Genomic DNA, 21,429 nt, shown 5'->3' with positions numbered 1-21,429 from the left:
GCTATAAAAGTGCCAAAAGGAGAAAGGGACCCATGAAACCCCAGAAGAGTCTAGATAGTGTAGACAAAAGCATAAGAAAGTAAAGCCCCAAGGTTGTTTATAACTGCAGAACTCATCAGCGAGCTGAATGTGATGCTAAATGTGGTGCCACACACACTGAGATGTGAGCCATAAAACTGTCACATTTCAAAGCAGGGCGCTGGGGATGCATGTGGCACACCCCTTTGATCCCAGCACTCTAAATGCTTTCAGTTTAACACCAGTCTGGTATACATAGTGTGTTCTTGAAGAGCCAGGACTAGAGTGAGACCCTGCCTCAAAACAAACAAACAAACAAACAAACAAAATGACAACAACAACAACAGAAACAAAAAACAAAACAAAACAAAACAAAATGGACCATTGGCAGATGAGTGTGGAAGGGCTGGTCCCAGGCATACTGCAACCACACATCACTGAAATCTGTGACCTTCCTCACAATTTCTTGCCAAAACAACAGCAAAAGACAGGAAGTTGCAAAGCACAGCACAGGAAGGCCAGTGCTCAGAAAATCCCAGCAGTGATGAGGGCAGAGAGGTATCTCAGCAGACAGTGTCTGTTACAGGCGGAGAAGACCAGTGTGCTGGACAGCTTTATGTTATCTGAAGGGAAGGAACTTCAGTTGAGAAAATGCTTCCACAAGATGCAGCTGTCATGCAGTCTCTGGATTAGTGATTGGTGTGGGAGGGCCCTGAGCACTGCGGGTAGTAAGTACTGTCCCTGGGCTGGTGTTTCTCTAAGGAAGCAGGCCTAGCAAGCCAGTAACCAGCACCCCTCCATGGCCTCTGCATCAGCTCCTGCCTCCAGGAGCCTGCTCTGCTTAAATTCCTGCCCTGGCTTCCTTCAGAGATGGAATATAAAAACATAAATCCAATAAGCCCTTTCCTCCCAAACTTGCTTTTTTGGCCATGGTGTTTTTCTTGCAGCAATAGTGACCCTAGCTGATGCAGCCAGAGTTTGCATCCCCAGCACCCATGTAAAGGCTGGAACACCCATGGCAGCCATCTCTAATCCTAGCACCCTGGAGACAGAGACATCTCCAAACAAGCTGGTAGCCAGGCTAACTGGGATCAGCAGGCTCCAGTTTGAGAGAGAGAGAGAGAGAGAGAGAGAGAGAGAGAGAGAGAGAGAGAGAGAGAGAGAGACAGAAAGACAGAGAGACAGAGAGAGACACAGAGAGAGAGAGAGAGAGAGAGAGAGACAGACAGACAGACAGACAGACAGAGACAGACAGAGACAGAAACAGAGAGACAGAGAAGAGACAGGAGAGACAGAGAGAGACAGAGCACCTGCCTCAGTAAATAAAGAAAACCAGAGACTATCATAGAAGACTCCCAACAAGAACTCTGGACCATCATACACATATGCATACATACACAAGCATACACACACAGGAACAAGCATACACATATGCTCGCGTGTAAAGATATATATGCAAAAACCCACTTTTATTTCTGGAAATATTTTTAGTGAGGGAATAGATATTTAACAGTAGCATAGAGGAGCTAGGGCGGGCCCCATCTCATAGTAAGGCATGTACATCTCACTTAAGGAGGTGAAACTTTGACTTTAAGGATAATGAGAAAATAAGACAAGGCTCTGCTTTAATTCATTGGACTAACACTAAAAGAAATAAACAAAAGTCCAGACATTGCGAAAGTGAAGGGCGGGCGGGCCTGCTCCTGCCACAGAGGCAGTACAGTACTCTTACTGCCTCATGGGCTCCGCATGCCATGTTGGGCTGCACTGTTTGGGAAAATTGGCCAGCGAGTAAAGCTTGGCCCTCTCTCAAGATATAGAAAAATGAAATAATATTTAAACAATCAAACAAATTTACAGACATAGACATAAAATTTGACATGACGATCATAAAGCAAACAGTCTGATAGGCAAGACAAAAAGCAGTTTCGAAACCTTGACTATAAAAGGCATATCTAGGGTCTAAACTATCTTTAACTAAAGCCAACAAACAAACAAACAAACAAACAAACAAAATATATAGGAACCTTTATAGGTCTAAAAGCGTAATATAGCATTTCTATAATTTTTTTTACCAACATTTTAAAATCATCTACTTCCTCAATCTAAACACACTTTGCTTTAGGTATTTCAATCGGCAGGGGCAAGTTTGGCATTCATTAATGCATCAGCCATTGCTATAGTAAATGGAGCCTTGGGTCCATACTGAGCACAAGCAGTCTTTAATTATTTGAGTTCTATAGGGGCATGCTATTTGACTAGGCTGTCCTGAAAATCTAGTGCTCCTGCAACCGGAGAAGTGAGCTCACTGCTCATCTCTTGTCCTTTGTTTCTAGCTCTTGGCATTCCAGTCTCTAATGGGGACATACTCTGAGGGGTATTTACTAGACTGGAAGCCTTCTCTCTCTGTCCGCAATGACTTTTCTCAGCATCATCATCAATCCTTATTCTTTTTAATTCTCTCTCTCATTGTTTCCATCTCTTAGCTAAGCTAACTTCCTTCTCCAGGGCCTGAACTTGTCCCTGAAGTTTTTCAATGGGATCCTGTTGCTCTGGGGGTGCTGTAGACAGGGGATGTTAGTCATGCTTTTGAGAGCGAACAGCTTCCCTTTCTATATCTTCCTTATCACTATTCCTGGATTCCCTTATATCTCTTTCCAAGACATCTTCAGCTTGTGATAACAAATCTCTCATTTTGTCATGCTCATGTCAGAATCAAGAACATCCCTGATCAAAACCCAAAAGGAAAAAAAAACATGGCAGGTATCTCTTCAGATCCATTAGTAACATAGTGACCCTATAATCTTTTACCAACTTTATCCCAAGTTTTTAAACTAACCACTTTTTCTTCAAGAAACCATGGACATACTTCACTGACAAAATCTAAAAATTCATCCAACTGTCCCTTATTTACCCTTATTCCTCATGTTTGAAACTATTTTGTAATGTCTCTCTGAATAAGTCTTTACTATTGCTCTGTCCCATATTTGCGTTGCTTACCTTGTGGTTCCTTTGTGAAGCAGGTGACTTGGGGCAAATGGTCCACTTGTCTTTCACTCATCTTTCCATACAAAGTTCCTCACTCAATCCCTCATTTTCAGTCCCCTGCTCAGGCATCAAATGTCGTGTCCCAGCCAGAGGGAAAAATCAAATCAGGGTTCACCTGAAAGAGGGAGTGGGGATTGAAAGATACAGAGACTCGAGAAATAATAACGAATCAAGTCAGGACATTTCTGATCAAGATTCACTTTATTGCTGACTAGTAAGAATATATAGAGCAAGGTCAATAGGATCTATTCTAATCTCACTCGCCCTAGCCCCCGGGCAAGAATACAATGGCCTGAATCACTCCCTGTAGAACTTCCTAGTTCTCTGGGTAGTTCCTTGTAAGAACTTCCTAGATCCTCTGGGTGGTTCCAAGTTGGAACTTCCCTACTTCTTTCAAAGGTAAATAGTCCAAGGATAGCCTAGAACACAAGACCTCGTGTTGGCAAAGGTCAGCACCTTGAAGGTCACAGCATGCAGCCTAAGCAGGGACTTTCTGACACGGCAGAATTTAGTACAGCTCCCCACATATGCCCCTTCAACCAAGAAGGAATTTCTGTACTATGTCACTACACGGGTGGATCTGGAAGACACAGGTCAACAAACAAACAAACAAACAAAAAACCCAGCTTTGAAAAGACAAACATTGCATACTTATATGAAGAATGGAAGTTACCAAGTTCTGGTGGCCAGGGTGTAGGCGGAGGTATTAGGAGGCAGGAATGCAGTGTCACTCAAGCGGAGTGAATGACATCTGGGGCTCTGCTTTGCCATGGTGCATGTATAGAAAGAGACAATGTTCATACACCAGAGATTGGTGAGCTGGGGACATCTAATATTGCCTGTTCACACCATAACAAACTTATACAAGATTAAGTAAGAATGCACCCAAAAACAAAAAACAAAGAAAGTGGCGGGGGGGGGGGGGGGAATAAGATGAAGAAAAACAAGGAAACAAGTTAAAATGTGATTATGAACTGGTAGACAGAATCCATACATATTAAACTTTATATTAAATATTCAATGTCTAAATAATAATTAAAAGACATATTATTAATAGGATATTTTAAGTGAAACAATTTGATTTTAATGTAGCCTTTTATTTATAATAAGTAGGTAAAAAAATGAAAAGTAAGAGACTAGATATAAATACATGAATGTTAATTAACATGTGGTTGAAATATTCCCAATAGCATTAGTTAGAAAAATTACCAAGATACAGATGAATGTCAAATTATGTCTATTTTGTAGAAAAAGAAATAACTTTCTACTAAAACACAACAGTATTAAATATGGATTTGTTTCGGAATGCTCTAGACAGAACAGTAACTGTCTGAAAAGCGAAGCAGGACAAATCCACAGTTGTTGCTGAAGACGGAAACTTGGCTCCCAAGTACCCACAGTTGGTAAAAGAAACTTTGTTGCAAATATATAAAGCTGACAGCAGACATGAACTGGTGTTTTTATGTGCTTGCTTGGGGATTGTAGAACTCTCACACAAATACAGCAGCAGCATGTGCAACAGTTGCCAATGAAGGCCACATTCTAGACTGTAAAAAAAAAAAATAGGGGTGCAGCATGTCTAGTAACCCGACTTTGAAAAGCAGAGACTGGAAGATACCCGGAACGTGCTGGCCAGACAGCCTAGCCAAATCAGTAAGCTCCAAGGTAAGTGAGAGATCCTGCCTCAAAAAATAAGATGAGCAAAGGCTGGCATTGACCAGCACCTACAGGTACACGCACACATACACACACTCCACACACACGAATAACTTTTTAAAATTGAAGCTATACTTTCTATGATGTATTTAAACTAGAAATCATTAACAGCAAGATGTCAGAAAAATCTCAAGGCACTTGAAATTAAGACATTTCTAAAAATCCACAGAACAAAGGAGAATACCTAAGAAGAAATTCAATACTATTACCAAGTGAGAGAGAATGAAGATGCAATATATCAAAATGTGTGGTGGTGGTGGTGGTGGTGGTGGTGTGTGTGTGTGTATGTATGTGTGTGCATGTGTCTGTTCAGGTGTGTGTGTATGTGTATGTGTAGGTGTGTGTATGCATGTGCAGGGGTGTGTGTGTGTGTGTGTGTGTGTGTGTGTGTGTGTGTGTGTGTGTGTGTGTTAGTATTAAGGGTTCTTACTAGAAATGAGAAATGAGGCTGGAGTGATGGCTCAGCAACTATACATATTTATTCCTTTTGGAGAGGACCTGAGTGTTTCCTGCTACTACTGTCAAACAGCCCATGACCATCTGTGACTCCAGTGCCAGGAATCTGATGCCCTCTTCTTGCCACACAAACCACCCAGACACCAAACTCAGTTAGATATGGATGGTTTATTTTGAACTCAACACCCCAGTACTCGTCATGACCCGGGACACAGAAAGAACTTGGGAGCTTAACTGTGACCCAACTGTGACATCGACCTGTTCCTAGGGCAGTCTGTTGTAAGTAAACCAAGAGCAGAAGACATCAGGGTTGGGGGGTGGGATAATAAATTTTGGTTAACCATGCAAAGCAATATTACATTTTTGGCCAACTAGGCAATGTATTATCACTAACCTTTAAGCTGATTGATCCCAAGTGAGGTAAGTGAGGCAGTAGTTAGGGTCTTTCAACATGCCTCCAAAGTGTAGCCACTGTATAGATAACAAAAGTGCAACCAGAGGGTAACAAAGTGTGTAGATAACAAAGTACATCATTGAATCATCTAGTGTAGGTTAACTTGACCCTCTGGCAGGGAATGCTAGAGTCAGCTATGAATAGCTGCTTCTAGTAACCAGAGTTGCAAAGTTTAAAAGTTTTGAACCTAATCTCACCTTAGAATCTGAATACAGAAATGGCGGCAGCTATGTCAATGTGTAGGCCTCAACACATTCACATGAAAACCCAACACAGAGATGTTTGTGACAGTGTCACTGATAGTCACCAATTCCTGAGAACACCTTTGTGGCTATCCTCTGGGATGAAGCAACCTCTGTCCAAGCAGGAGACACAGTGCCCTGGTGTTAGCTCTTTGACATAAGCTGGCCTCCACTGAGAAGAGGGAACTTCAGCCAAGAAAATACCACCATCAGATCGGTCGGTAGCACGTCTGGGAGGCATTTCCTTGACTGCTGCCTCCTCTGGGCAGATGATCTTTCCTGCTATAAGAAAGCATGGTGGGCAAGCCAAGAGGAGTGGGCCACTAACCAACGTTTCTCACAGCCTCTGCTTCTGTTCCTGCTTCCAGGTTCCTCTGTTGAGTTTCAGTGGTGGATTGTGATGTAGAACTGTAAACTGAAATAAACCCTTTCTTGTCAAGTAGCTTGTAGTCATGGTATTTTGTCACAGCAATGGAGTACAAACTAAGACTCACAACAACGTAAAATAGTACATTTTAATCTAAATAAATAGTCATTCCTGGTGACAAGAGAGTGGTCATAAAGAATAGAACTCCAAGGAGCCTCTCAGGGCTGAGGAAAAATAGCAAGGCAAACTTGAAGAGGCGCCCTCTCCCCATGACTGCCCAGACTGCACTAAGAACTGTCCTTCTGCCCTTCCATGTACTGCCCCTCTCTCCTGACTGGCTTCCACTTGTCAACCGTATCAACCTAAAGGTCACACAGTGGACTGAACATGAGCTAGGGTGTACATAAGTTTATTTAAGGCTTAATGCCTTTTCTTTTGCTCGGGCTATGGGCTTGTCTCTAAAACAGGGTGCATTTCCTCTGGAGGCAGGTAGCAGCTTAACCTATCCATCAGGTGCCATAAAGCTAAGCCTCTTCTTTTGCTTAGGCAACCGGTTTGTCTCTAAAATGGGGTGCATTTCCTCGGGAGGCAGGTAGCAGCCTAGCCTACCCAGCAGGTGCCACAGAGCCTAGAGAAAGACATTAATAACTAAACAATGTTATTTTGATTTCAATTAAATAGTGATTGTATGTTCTTTAGTAGTGGTAATACTATACTTCCTTTTTGAAAGAGGTCAAAATAAAACAGACCTGCATGAAAAAGAGATTACTAGCTTAAGTTAGTCTATATGTACATGAACACAAACTACAGTACTAACCTTGATTGCTCTGTGTATCTGGCACACCTCATGCATTTATAGTTTTTAAGTTGTATAATTCTTGTGAGAAATTATATAATTTCAAAATAAAAGGACCAGACACTGATGCTGAATCAGACTCCGCAGGATTCATCCTCCAGCATCCTGAGATGCTGACATGCTAGGTTCCTCATGTTCCATCCACAACTGCTTCAGTTGCTGTTGTCATCAGAACAGAACATCTCCCAGGACAGCTTTGGAGAAAGCTCTTGACTCCATTTGGTCCAGCATATCAGACTGTCCCACACAGGACTTTTATTAAGCCTGAATTTCTCAACATTTGGAGATTGGACCACAAATGCTATCTATAGCTAGTTTAACCATTTTCCCAGTTTTATTTGGGCCCCTGTATAGGTATTATTTACCCCAAGTCAGGGTGAGGAAGCCTTAAAAAGAGAATGCTGCCCCATTTCCCTTAAAGGGGGGTGGATAAGGCTTTGAGCTATTGATGCCTATCTTTATTAGGAATTGATTGTGTTATTATTGATTTTATTCAGAGAGAGAACGAGGTTGGACTCAGGGATTCTCTGCAAATATAAAAACATATAGGAATGATAAGACAAAATGTAGATTATTGAATCTACTCTTCAACTTAAGGCATTAATTGTTATTCACAAGGCTATTTTTAATTCATTGGTATAGAATATTAGATATCAATGTAAAATAAGTTTATTTTTATTTCATTATACTATTCAAATTTATCACAAGACTATACATCCTAGATTTAATAGATAGATAAGGTAAAATGTTTAGATTAAGTCTTCAAAAACCTACAGAAAATGGCATTTAAAGAAATTTTAATTGTTTTGAGGATTCTTTGAAAATGAGACAAATTGACTCTTGGCATCACCTACACTGCCTCAAAAAAGGTAATGAGCATCTAGGAACCTCCTTACGGAGATGGCTTCAGACCTTGTTTTCTGCCACAGACAGAATTCTGCCTGAAATGGGCAAGCTTTGATGCAGGTGGAGTTGACGGCCAAATTCTGCCAAGACAGGGTAGCCAAGTCCTCAATAGTTCCTGCTTCACAAACATGTTTGTCAGATATATTGGGCCAGAAGGCTGAAGATGATGCTCCAAAGTGTTAGACAGTTTTGAATGACTGTTCAGGTAGCAAAGTGTCTCTTTCATTTTTTTCTTGGAAGCTGGTAACCTGCACTTCCTATTTACTCAGCTAATCAATTGTATTCTTTCTCAAGTCTCTGATGGGATTGAAGACAGCAATACATTATGAGTATAACATAAATATAATGGTTGTTTTGTGGTTCTTGTGTATGTATATTGGTAATGATATACATGTACAGGTAAAAAGTTTTTTAATTAAACTAAAAAGGGGAATTGTGGAGGAATTCTGAGTGGATGTAACAACTGTCAATAAAGCACTGTTTAGCCAATCAGCTGGACAGAAGGACAGGAAGTGGAAGGCGGGACTTCCGGGGAGGAGAGAGAAAAAGTGTGCCCGTTAGGCAAAGAGGGGAGAATGGAGGAGGATGAAGAGAGAAATTGCATAGCACCATCATAATAGCAAGTGCTTGGGATATATGTACATTAAGAGGTTTTGGGTAGTTGTTTATTTCACAGGTAGATTTATTTTAGTTAGATCCTGCCCAGCACATAATGCTGACAGTTAAAACCACACTTCAGACTACTTGTCCTTATTTAGCCTTCTTAGGCCGTACCGATACAAATTTTTTATAGCACCCCAGGCAGCAAGCCTTGCCTCTGTGAGTTGCCCTCCAGGAAGTTTGTAAAATCTGTTATATAGATCACAAAGGAAACGAACGGCTGGACCAGTCTGTGTGCCCTCAGCAAGGCTTGTAGTCGGGCAGAGGGTTGTCTTCAACTCTGCGATATGACAGCACAGAGGACTCTTGCCACTCTGTTTTCCCCCTGAGACAGGGTTTCTCTGTGTAGCCTTGGCTGTCCTAGACTTACTTTGTTGACCAGGCTAACCTCAAACTCACAGAAATTCCCCTGCTTCTGCCACCTGAGTGCTAGAATTGTAGGCCTGTGCCACTGCACCAAGCCATTGTCACTAATTTTCAAGACACACACTAATAGCAATACCTGCCATCTGTGTGTTCTCCAGTGGCGGACTGTGGGTGCTGGTACTGTCTTCCCTCATGCCATGTTATGTTTGGTCTCCCTTCTGTCTAAGCTGCTTCTCCTGACCTTTTATATCTGTTTTTGATCTGACAAAATGCTTGCCTTATAATATTTATTATCATTGCCACTGTTGTAGTTATCATGTTCTTCATAGTAGCGATCTGATCCACTCTGTCTAGCTGACTCTTGCAACTCTTAGCCCTTATATTTGTGACCTCTTTGACAGCACAGTTTTCAACTAGAAGAGCCCCAATAAGCATCTGACTAACAACCCCCCTCTAGGTAAGTATCTTAGAAACCAGCCATGGACAGACACGTCTCTAGCCAGTTAAATTGCACAGTTAAATATCACCCACTGGCTAGTGTTACCTCTCCAGTGAAGGTCACTTCATACCTAAGAATTTTCCATGAGGCTGTAATCTATGGCAGATCTGACTAAGGTATTTTAGGGAAACTGGATTTTCTCCCACCGTTCCCTCTCCATAGTCTCTCTAAGCCTCCTCCACATCCCCTGACCAGAATCCACAAACACCAACCATGCATAGGAGATGGTTTATTATCTTCAGTCTTGCTAGACAGAGACATGATAGACACAGTGTCATGTACTCACCAAAGCTCTTTTGTATTTCTGAGCAGAAACATTGGTTTCTAGCCTCCTTTGTAGTCAGAGGCATCCATGTGGGAGCCATCTTCCTGCCACTGTAATAGGTATCTGAGATAAATTAACTTATGAAGGGAGAAGGTTTATTCTGGCTCAGCATTTCAGAGGCTTCTGTGCACAATTACGTCATCCTATTGCTTTGGACCCATGGTGGAATGTCATTTCATAAGAGTGAAAAAGCTGCTCATAATATGGCTGGGAAATAGAAAAGAGCAGCAGGAAGGTTTGGGTTCCACTACTCTCTTCAAGCGCCTTCTGTAAACGTGCAGAAGTCAAGACTGCTCTCCTTGTAAGAGTCTGTCTCCTCCCACTAGTGCCATTTGTGAGTCTTTGGGAGACCAAAACCCCAGCACACCACATGTCTCTCTTTGTTTTTCCTAGACAGTAGGTAGGAGTGTCATGCAACTTGGAACATTATCATTTTTACACACCTCTATCCTGGCACTGTGACCTCGGGGGTAACATGGTAAAGAAGGGCATCCCAACCCACACTGCACTGTAATGAATGAGAAACAAATGTTGCAGTCTAAACATCCAGACCCTCAAAACAGAGAAGCCTTTCCCCTTCCTTTACATAGTCCATGCTCTCTCTGGGAAATTGCCATCGGGGGTTCTCAGGCATTTTAATTAAGAAATTTCACGTTGAAGAAGTTCTGTTTGGGTGGAGAGGGTCCTCATTCCCTCCATATTATTGCAGCTTCTTTCTCCTATCCCCCTCCCCTTTCTTTTCGTTCTGGACGATGTGTCCATCAGAGTGGTTCTTCAGTAAGTGTTGCTCTGAGCTGAGCTGGGCCTTGTGAATGGTACGAAAGTGAAGAGCTTCATAAAGACTCCACTAGCCCCTTTATACCGGGGATACTGACTACTTAGTACAGCGGGCGATCTTTCCAATATCTTTCCAAATCCTTTATTTCTCCTCCTTTTAAAATTAAAATTAATGTGTTTCCTTTCACAGATAAGGTATAGACAGATATATCTTGAAGTTATATTTCTTGAAGGTAATAGAATGCACTAAAATCATTTTGATAACTTAGCGTCTTTCTCAGCGAAATGAGATTTGGGGTGAGTGTGTGTGTGTGTGTGTGTGTGTGTGTGTGTGTGTGTGTGTGTCCTGTCATTAGAAACCTAGCACACTGATGCCTTGCTTTTTTCTCTCCCAATAGTGATAAAATATGGAGAAAATAAATTTCTGGGGAAAATAAATTTGTGATGTTTATGTCACACAAACTAAAATAAAACCTAAAACATATCATCGCTGAATAATGATACTTTGACTTCTTTCTGTATTTGTATCCCCTTGATCTCCTTTAGTTGTCTTATTGCTTTGGCTAGGACTGTAAGTACTATATTGAAGAGATATAGTGAGAGTGGGCAGCCTTGTCTCTGATCTCAGTGGGATTGCTTTAAATTTCTCTCTATTTAATTTGATACTGGCTTCAGGCTTGTTGTATACCACCTTTGTTATGTGCTTTCTATCCCAAAAGGGTGCTGGATTTTGTTGAATGCTTTTTTTTTTTTTGTCATTTAATGAGATAATCATGTGGGGTTTTATCTTTCAGTTTGTTTATATGGTAGATTATGTTGATGGATTTCCATACACTGAAGCATCCCTACATGCCTAGGATGAATCTTATACCTGTAGGCATGACTGAGATCAAAAACTCAAGTGACTGCACATGCTGGGAAGGGTGTAGAGAAGGAGAACACTCCTCCATTGCTGGTGGGAGTGCAAACTTGTACAACCACTTTAGAAATCAATCTGGCAGGTTCTTAGAATGGAATAGTTCTACCTCAGAACACAGCTATACTACTCTTGGGCATATACCCAAAAGGTGCTCCACCATACAAGGACACTTGAACTATGTTCATAGCAGCTTTATCAGTAATAGCCAGATTCTGGAAACAACCCTCAATGAAAAAATAGATAAAGAAACTATGGTACATTTACATAATGGAATACTACTCAGCTGTTTAAAACAGGAAAAGCATGAAATGCACAGGCAAATGGATGGAACTAGAAAAGAGCCTCATGAGTGAGGTAACCCAGACCTAGAAAGACACACATGGTATGTCCTCACTCATAAGCAGATTTTAGGCCTATAGTACAGGATAAACATACTACAATTCACAGACCCAAAGAAGATAAGTATCAAGGAAGACCCAAAGGAGGATGCTTAAATCTCACTCAGAGGAAATAGACTAGACATAAGTAGTGGTTGAACAGAGGGAACAAGGTAGGAGAGGGACTGTGGAGAGATATGAGGGTTTATACCACCTGGAGAGAGTAGGGACAGAGGTCCTGCAGAGAGAAGAGAAACTGTGAGCAGAGGCATCTCTGTGCAAAGCTGGAGACCTAAGACAGGGTAGGCTTCTGGGAGGATATGAGGGTGAAGCTAACTGAGACTCCTAGCAGAAGGGTCCATGGAGACCAAAGACCCTCTAACTAGACAAGACTCCTAGTGGAAGAAAGGAGCAACAACCTACCCACAGGAAATTCAAATTTTACACTGTCTACAAGATATGCAGGGATAAAGATGGAACAGAGATTGAGGGACTGTCCAACCAATGCCTGGTGCAACCTGAGACCTGCCCCATGGGAGAAATGCAATACCTGACACTATTAAGGATACTCTGCTATGTTTGCAAACAGGAGCCTAGCATAGCTGTGCCCTGAGAGGCTCCACCCAGCTGTGGATCAAAACAGATGCTGAGACTCACAGTCAAACACTGAGTGAAGCAGAGGGAGTCTTGTGGAGAAGTGAGAAGAGAAAATAAGCTGCAAGTGGCAGGAGCTCCACAAGAAGATCAACAGAGCCAACTGTCCATGGTCCAGAGAGGCTTATGGAGGCTGAAGCACCAACCAAGGACCATGCACGGACTGGACATAGGCCCCCTACACAAATGTAGCCAATGGGCATCCCAGGCTTCATGTGGGTCCTCTAGTAAGGGGAGTAGGGGCTGTCTCTGTTGCCGGGTTTTTGATTACTACCCCCTGGTGGGGCTGCCTCACTAGGGAAGAGGACATGCTCAGTACAGTGCAACTTGATGAGATGAGGTAGGTTGGTGGAATGGGAGCTTCCTTTCTCTGAGGAACAGGGGACAGGGTTGGGGAAGAGGAAGGAGGGGGCTACAGTCGGTATGTAAAGTGAGTTCTGACACATAGAGCTAATACTTCAGTATAAAGTATGAAAAACAGATTATGCAGAGGGAAGCCTTACTAGGGTAAGCAGACTCACCTAGATTTTATCTCCTCTGGCTTTCTTTTTCTTTGTCCTTCCGGGTCCGCTGTAAACTGTCTTCCACATGTAGAATGCAGCAAGAAGATCTTGATCTTAGATTCGCAGCCCGTAGATCTGGGAGCCAAAGAGTTGGGGCTCATTTTAATTTACTCCGTCAGTGATATTCTGATATAGCATCGCAAAGTGGAGTAAAATAACCACAGGATTTCCCTGCGTCTTGTTAGCTAGTCAGTTGAGCTTCTCCAAACAGCAATTCTTCTGGGCAAACAAAAGCCTCCTTTAATGCCGGCGTATGTTGTCTACCACCTAAGTGAGACTCAGCGTTCCTTGGACTCTAATGTCATTATCACTTTCAGGGTATGGGAACAATTAAACAAAAGGACAAATCCTCCCAGAAGCAGTAGAAGGAGACCTGCCTGACACTCCTGCACAGGGGTTGTGGTGAAGGGTAGGATAAAAGGGCAGCAACCCTGGGAAGAGTGGCAAGAGTACAATTGTGAACTCAGCTCTATTGCTCCAGGCTCGGCCATCCTGAGTGAGGGTGACTCGTAACAATATGAGTGGGTAAAGTGATCGGCTGCATTTTAACGCTTTTTTAAAATTGCTGTGTAACTTCAACCCTCCAATAAATTTCAGTTGTATTGAGGACAAACCACTTATTAGTGTGGTGATAGTAAGGAAAGTCAAACCTCTGCATATGGGATTGTTTGGCTATGAATATGATGCTTTTGTTCTACTATAGACCAAGGATGTCCTATATCCTGCTTTGACACTTATCACCAGCCTTTAAGACAGGCAATATTATCATATCACTACCATCATCTTCATCACCACCATCACCAAAAATGCAATCGAGACTAGAGAGAGGCTCAAGAAATGCCTAAGATCACATAGCGTCAATCTCCCCTTCTTGAAAAACAGCAAGTCCCAAGATGGGCTTGGTGGCACAAACCTTTAATCCCAGCATAAGAGAGGTGGGCAGATCTCTGAGTTCAAGGCCTGCCCAGTCTACAGATTGACTTCTGGGAGAGTCAGGACTACAAAGAGAAACCATGTCTCATTAAAAACGAAAAAAAAAAAAGTCCCCTAGGGAGTTGTCACTTGTCACTTGTAAGAAAAGAACATGGTGTTAGCCCTGATGTTGGGTTGTTCCTCCTTTTGAGGCTCACAATCCTGTCCGTCCTACCCACCTTGGGGGATCCCCTTGTCTTCATGTTGGGGTATTTCTGCAATTGATACTATCCTTCGCCAGGTCTGTGTCTCTCTGACATCGGAAGGGCAGAGTTCAGCTTTGCTGTCCTGAAGGCAAGGTCAAACTCTTGTCTCCACTCCAGCTTGGGATACAGGCTTTCAATTTAGGGAGATGATATAGCAGGGGTTGACCCAAGACCACACAGTGTAATTGCTAGCTGAGGACTTGGAAAGAGATGCATTCTCAGGACAGTGCCAACCACTTCTCTATAGAGGATCTTCCCTCTTTCCCTTGTCCCTGAAAAAGAATAGAAAGTTCTGCTTTCATGAGGAAACAAGGGCCCAGGGACAAACAATGGATGCTTTAGGGCCAGACACGCTGCACAACTATTTTCTGATAAAGCCACTTAGGACTGTACACTGTGGTGAGAAGGAAAGGGGTATTGGTGATTTCTCTGAGAGCTATTTTAGGAGAGATGTGCCTTCCGAATTATGTGAGGTCTGCTCATTTTGCTTTATGAGTATCTCTGAGACAAAAGTCACCATTGGGGTTAAAGTTTAAGAAAATAAAAAAGGAAGACTTTTCCCTCCAAATCACTGCTTGCCACTGTGTAGTTGAAGCCCTGAAGGATGTAAGATTTCCCCACAGGGTACCCCACCATCAATTAGTCCCATGAGGGGAGAAAGGATATGGTAACCTAAATTATAAGGTATCTGGCAGACAGGGAAGTGTAGCCATCCTTCCTTCACCACTGGACCCATGTGTGGACCAGTTTCCAAGAGCCTATGGCAAGGACCACAGTGGTTCTTAAGATTGGCTACAATTGGGGTCAGAAAAGGGCAAGTTTTCCTACCAGCAGAATCATCTTGGTGATTAGACAGGAAGTCCCAGGCAATTGCAATACTTAGTGCAAAATCAAGGTTCATATATGTTTAAGTTACCTGCTATGTACATGGTTTTTTAAAATCTCCTTCAAGCAACAGTCAGTCCTCATAGTCAGTTTTGCTGGATTTAGAATTACCTGAGAGACACTTCTGGATGTGTCTGTGAGAGTGTTCTCAGAGAGGCTTAAAGGAAGAATGAAGAAAAGATCCATCCAGAATGTGAATGGGTTTACCCAGAATGTGATGGGCGTGGCTCCAGACTGGATGAGGAAGCAGAAAGAAAGGGATGGTTGAGCATCGGTATTTACCTATCTTCCTGACTACAAGCACAGTGAGGCAGCTTTCCTGTGCCCACTGTGATAGGCTGAACTGTTATATGGGACATAATATCCAGAAGAAGGAGACCAAGAAGAAAGGGAGAAAGTTACCCTTTTTAGTGCCAAGATAAAAGACACATTAAAAAAAAAAGAATTAGTTATTTATTGTATATACAGTGCTCTGCCTCCATGACAGAAGGCATCAGATCACAGTACAGATGGTTGTGAGCCACCATGTGGTTGCTGCTGGGAATTGAACTCAGGACCTCTAGAAGATCAGCCAGTGCTCTTAACCAAAGACACATTTTTGTTGTCAGACTCTCAGAAGTTGACTGACAATGAAGAGGAAAGGTCAAATAGTTCCATGCATCCAGTAGAATCTCTTTATTCTGGAATCTTTATATTCCTACGTCAACTGACATCAACCAATTTACATCTCTATTTAATGAAGCTGAGAATATATAGACTTTGTTTTTGACTCTTGAGTGAGACCTTTGGTAAGTTACTTCATGGTTGGAGCACCGCAGGTTTTGCATTTCTTTTAGTTTGGAGGCCTGATTGGTTTCTTTGTAAACCATTTTGGCAGCTGTCATTCGATGACTGGCTTTGTCTTTCAGAACTCGGAGTCATTTGGATTGTTATTATTATAAGAAATTTTAATTTATTGGGGAGCGCTGTTTCTGATATCCGGAGGGCAAGTATGCTGCAATCTCGACATCTGCTGGGGGTGGGAGATATGGGAGAGGAAGAAGGAAAACCATGTTTTGTTTTGTGTTGTGTTGTGTTGTTTGTTAATTTGTTTGTTTTTGAGTCAGACATGACAGTTCAGCAATCAGCCACATGGAAGAAAGGAGGTAGTTTCAAGGAAGGAGTAAGCAAGTCTCAAATACAGAAAGAAGTAGATTTAGGTTAATATCTGAAGAAATAGAAAGAAATGAAGAAAAAGGAAAGGTTTTGTCTTTCTGAATTAAGACTTGGGGAGGCACTCCTTTAATTCCAGCATTTAGGAGGCAAAGGCAAGTGGGTCTCTTGAGTTTGAGGTCAGGCCAGCCTGGTCTACAGAGCAAGTTCCAGGACAACCAGGGCTACACAGAGAAACCTTGTCCCAAAATAACAAAAACAAAACTAAACTAAACTAAAAGCAAAACAAATAAACAAAAAACCCAACAACAACAAGACTTGGGAAGGCAGAAAGATCATCAAGGTAGGTCTATAATGACTGCACCCAGGGCTGGGATTCTGGGAAGGAAAAATACCGCATTTTACTAGGAGATGATTATTCCCTCCTTTAGGCAGGATCCTCTCTGATGTGTGGTCCCTTGGCTCCATGATTGACAGACCCAGATAGAATAATTTTTGCGTCTCTAGGAGCTTGAAATATGAGGTCTTTACCAAGACAGGAGATGGATCCCATTCTTTTAGCCAGGAGGAAATAACTTTGCCTTACTGGGCCTCAACGGAGCCTGATCAAGCCTACTGTAACATTCCCCCTTCAGAGGAGGTAACCGTAAAGTCACTTACAAAACTGACTGAAACTGGAATAGATATAACCACGTCCACAGTGAAATCCTGAAGATTGACTTCTAAAGCTCATCGCCAGAAGGAATTAGTGTTGGAGTGGGCTTTAGTTACACAGCTCCACAAAGAGCCTGCCTGAAGCTGTCAGAAGTCTGATCTCCCTCTGGTACCCAGAGCCTCGAGCAAAGATGCTCCTGAAGCTGTTCCTCTTGGCTTCCTGGCCTTAAGCTGTCAGTGTCCACCATCCTCAACACTATGCCATCTGGGTGACAGGCCTAGTCAAGTCTTTTTAAGCACATTTGGCACTTATCAGATTCAAAGGAAACTCCATTTCCCCAAATCCCAAAAGACAGAAGGGACTAACTGTGGTGCCTATTAGCATACTGAAGTGCATGTCTTCCTTGAGGGTCCCTCAGTATCACAAGCACCTGTTACACAATCCAAAATCTATGCTGGCACCCGAGCTCTTCTTGCCTCCTCCCTCCCTGACCTCCCTCCAGCTCATTCGCTCCCCTCCCCCTGCCCCCTTACCCCCCCCCCCCGCCCGCCTCAGCTATTCATTCTCCTTATAACCCTGCTGTTTCTCAATATGCTCTCCCATTCTCCATCCCCCTCTCTTGATGCTCACCCTCCATCCTCCTCTCTTGCCTGCCCTCCATCCCCCTCTCTACATGCCCTCCCTCCATCCCCCTCTCTACATGCCCTCCCTCCATCCCCCTCTCTACATGCCCTCCCTCCATCCCCCTCTCTACATGCCCTCCCTCCATCCCCCTCTCTACATGCCCTCCCTCCATCCTCCTCTCTTGCCTGCCCTCCGTGCCCCTCTCTACATGCCCTCCCTCCATCCCCCTCTCTACATGCCCTCCCTCCATCCCCCTCTCTACATGCCCTCCCTCCATCCTCCTCGCTACATGCCCTCCCTCCATCCCCCTCGCTACATGCCCTCCCTCCATCCTCCTCTCTACATGCCCTCCCTCCATCCCCCTCTCTACATGCCCTCCCTCCATCCCCCTCTCTACATGCCCTCCCTCCATCCCCCTCTCTACATGCCCTCCCTCCATCCTCCTCGCTACATGCCCTCCCTCCATCCCCCTCGCTACATGCCCTCCCTCCATCCTCCTCTCTACATGCCCTCCCTCCATCCCCCTCTCTACATGCCCTCCCTCCATCCCCCTCTCTACATGCCCTCCCTCCATCCCCCTCTCTACATGCCCTCCCTCCATCCTCCTCGCTACATGCCCTCCCTCCATCCCCCTCGCTACATGCCCTCCCTCCATCCTCCTCTCTACATGCCCTCCCTCCATCCCCTTCTCTACATGCCCTCCCTCCATCCTCCTCTCTACATGCCCTCCCTCCATCCCCCTCTCTACATGCCCTCCCTCCATCCCCCTCTCTACATGCCCTCCCTCCATCCTCCTCTCTACATGCCCTCCCTCCATCCCCCTCTCTACATGCCCTCCCTCCATCCTCCTCTCTTGCCTGCCCTCCGTGCCCCTCTCTTTCCCAGCTCTGCTCTTGCTTCTCCCCTGGCCAGGGCCAGTCTTCTGGCCACGTTTAGTCTTCTTCTCTCCCTGCCCTGGACTATTCCGGGTATCTGTGCTGTTCTCTCTCTTTCATATCTACAATAAAAACCTTCCCCTCAGCCACACCATGCAGCAGGCATGTCGTCAGTTTAGTCACTGTTCTGTTGAGCCATTTGGGTGGCTATCATAATAGGAAAGGTTGAAGTGTTTGCCCTTTTATGGCTCTCTTGAGCCATTTGAGATAGAGAAATAAGGGTATTAAGGAGAACTTTATTGTCATTCTGCTAAGCAAGGAAAATATTAACCATTTTATCTTGGTACCTCCTATGGAGAATTCTGTCTAACGAGCCTCTTCTAAACTTATGAGGCTTTCTAAAACAGCATGAGGTAAAACTTAATCTGCTTCCATGGGTCATGAAAAAAAATCTCAGGAGCAAATATCTGGCCACTTCATGTTTACACTTCTGTTCTGAGCCTGTCACATAATAAAAAGTACCATTCTTGACATGCCTAATCTGAAATGTGTGTGATGGTGGTGGGGGAGCAGACACTGCACACTGCTCTTCTATGCCGTCCCCTAGTTTCTTTGAGGGTCTTCACTCACTTTCACGTACCCCTACACACACACACACACACACACACACACACACACACACACACACACACACGCTGAAAAGGAAATAAAATGGATGTGGGTGGGGCTGGAGCTATTCCTCAATGGATAAGAGGATTGCAGTGAAAACAAACTCCTGAGTTCTGGTCCCTAGCATCTGTGCCAACCCATGGGACAGTCAACGGGAGACCCTAGAGATGGAGGGGAAGGGGGATACAGAGGGGCGTGAGAAATGGAGACAAGACAAGTCTCTGATCAAGCCTCATTTATTAAAAATCCTCACAGAGCGTTTATGGGGTTACTGGGGCAAGGGTATTTGCGTAAGCGAGGTCGCTATGGATACCTAATTGTAAAATACTTGAGCAACTATCTACCTTACGGCTGTTCTGACCACAGAAAGGGAGAAAGTTCCAGAAAGAGAGAAGTTGTAAAGGGTCTGGTTAGTCAAGCAAACAGCTCCCGCGACTGCTGTTCCCGGAACAGGGTGGCCTCGCTGGCAGCTGGCCTTTTTCTGATCTTACCAGTGATCTTACTGGAAAAGGCAGTTTATAGCCAGGATGGAGCAGCTCTTACTATGAGCTTGGGGGTCTTATAAATGACTGTCCTCCACAAGCATCCACATAAAAGCCAGCCATAACCATAGGGACTTATGGTCCTAGCACAGGTGCAGCAACAGAGGCAGGAGCATTGCTGGGACTTATGGACAATCCACCTTGCTGAAAGGCAACAAGCTTCAGGTTCAGTGAGAAACATTGTCTGTAGGAGATAAGGCTGGAGTGACAAAGCTGGAAGTGGCCCTCTGGCTTCTAAGAAGGTCTATGTCTGCACACATCCCTGCACATGCCCCACACGCGTGTGAATGTATGAACGTGCATACATTCATACCTTCTATGTTTAGGGATGATGTGAACACTATGCCACTGCTTCTCTTATTTTTCTATTCTTTAATAAAGCTCTTTGCTGGAATGCAGACATTTAATGACTGACTATGAAATCTGAGATTGAAGAAAACCTGATGGTACAGGACTTTGTCTTGGTTGAGTCTACTAGAAGTATTACCTTGCTGGGCAGCTATCTTTGAGCTTTCTTCCTGGTGGAATGGTTCCATTCTGGAAACATGAAAACCTAGAGTAAGAAAATACTTGTTAAAGGATTTCCAAGAGATACATGTGCTTCTAAAACTACTATTTTAGAGAGACAACAAACATCTAAAATGTTACTGAAAATATAATATTCTTATTTAAAGTATTCACTGGAGTCATAAAATACATTTTTTAAGTTATAAAATACATACCAACTGCATAGAGTTTTTTTGCATAGAGTTTTACGAATGCTCTTCTAATACAGTTTCTAGAAAGAAATTAAATTTTATTTATTTATTGACAGTTAGAATAATAGAAAATAAGGATATAAATTACTTTTGTTAAGTTCTCAGAAAATTTCCAAAGTGAATTTTTGTTAGGCAAACTTAAAATGTGAAGAGTCAGCTTTAGGATTGACTTATGGCCTGAGAGACTGCGTGATTTCAAATCTTTAACCCATATATAATATGAGTAAGTTTCATCAGGGTTGAAATGAGATGATTTTGTTAGGATAATTGCTGACAGGCAATACATGCTGTTATAAATAATGCTGAGATCAGATGTCTTAATATCTAATTTTGTGTGTTTGTGCATTTTAAAATTATCTAGAGTACATTTTTATGATGTTTTCTACTGATTTTTGTCAGGTTTTTTGACGACTTAGGAAACCATGTCATAACAAAATAGAGGTTCATTTAAGATGTTTTTAATGTTAGGGCCTTTCCAACGGCCACTTTTCAAACAACTATCTCTAAATATTCTATTATATTTAATACCTTATGTACCTATGACAAGAAATGTAGAAATTTCTACGTCTAAGCTTTATGTATTATGCGGAAGTGTTACCAGTTAAAGGTGTGTAAGTCATTTGTTTTCGAGACAAGATTTCACTGTGTAGCTTTACCATGCAGCTGCTTACTTACCACGAGGTTGAGGTTGTGTGCTGAGCAGGCCAGCCTAACTCAGAAGTGTAGCTCCTTCCTTCCTCTTTGCCAACTCCTCTTTTCTAGGCAGCTGCCAAGATTTCTAGCTTGACTTCCCTGTTGCTTTTCCTCTAAATTCTAATAATTTTTCTCAAGCTTCCTTCTGAGTATCTCCTTAAATTCTCTTGTTATTATGAACCCAAAGAGAGAACC

This window comes from Acomys minous (assembly GCF_964271855.1).
Source record: "Acomys minous genome assembly, chromosome: 13".
Lineage (NCBI taxonomy): Eukaryota > Metazoa > Chordata > Mammalia > Rodentia > Muridae > Acomys > Acomys minous.
The sequence above is the reverse complement of the archived record's forward strand: the minus strand, read 5'-3'. Positions refer to the sequence as shown.